This window comes from Hyaena hyaena, unplaced genomic scaffold (genome assembly GCF_003009895.1).
Source record: "Hyaena hyaena isolate Hyena2069 unplaced genomic scaffold, ASM300989v1 scaffold_399, whole genome shotgun sequence".
Taxonomy (NCBI): Eukaryota; Metazoa; Chordata; class Mammalia; order Carnivora; family Hyaenidae; genus Hyaena; species Hyaena hyaena.
The window spans coordinates 754776-755710 of NW_024081033.1; positions in this window are offsets into that span (position 1 = coordinate 754776).

A 935-nucleotide genomic window follows, 5' to 3' on the forward strand; every position below is an offset into this window, starting at 1 on the left:
TGAAAATAGCTGTGCTCTCCCCATCCCGGCCAGGGTACCCTAAAAAGCTCCCCATCCTACAAAGGGGCTTCGGAGAATGACTCCAGTGTCCCTCCCAGCTTTGCTCTCACAGGCTGACTTCGTCACTGTCAATCCAAGCCCTCCTCTCCTAGCCCCACACCCACACTGGTGTTTCTGAAGGCTCCTCTGTGAAACTTATTCTCGGCTTTGACTCTAAATGATGACCATCGCCGGCTCAGTCCCCATCGCTTCAAGTGGGCCTTGGGGTTCGAGGACTGCCTGTGAGCAGCCATGCATTCTGAGTCTTTTTAATAGATGGAGGCCGAGACCAGGGAGTGCCAGGCAGCTCGGCCATGGTCATGGCCACGGTACTTGGTCTATGTGATGCCCCTGAGCTCCTGCACAGCACATGCCAGGTTCACGTAGAAGGATCCAGAATTCACTGGGCAGGTTCCAGTCATTGTTTCCTTAGGATGTTTAAAGTGAAAAGTAGATGCCAAGATACAACTCCTATTTTTCTCCAGCCATCATTGTTGCTTCGGGCCTCTCCACTGCTCCACAGTTAAACTCTCTGTGCCCGGGGACCATTGGGTTATTCTGTGAAGTAGGCCAAGGTGGCTTCTTGGCTTTATGCCATGTGACAAATGGGCTTATAAAGGATTGCTAGGATGGTATGAGCAGCAAGATAGCTCCTTTATAATATCATTATTATTAGAAAATAAAGTCAACCCCATCCTTCAATGCCTGGATGGGGGGCGGGGCGGGGGGAAGCCATCACTGGCTGCCACCACTGTCAATAGCAAAAGAAAGTGTCCCATCACCTCAGGGGGGAAGCAATGGCTGATTGCATCTTAGAAGACTGCCTCTTCCGAACCATGAGAGACTCTTGAATGCTGACAAAAACTGAGGACTGATGGATGGGGGGGGGGGGGGGG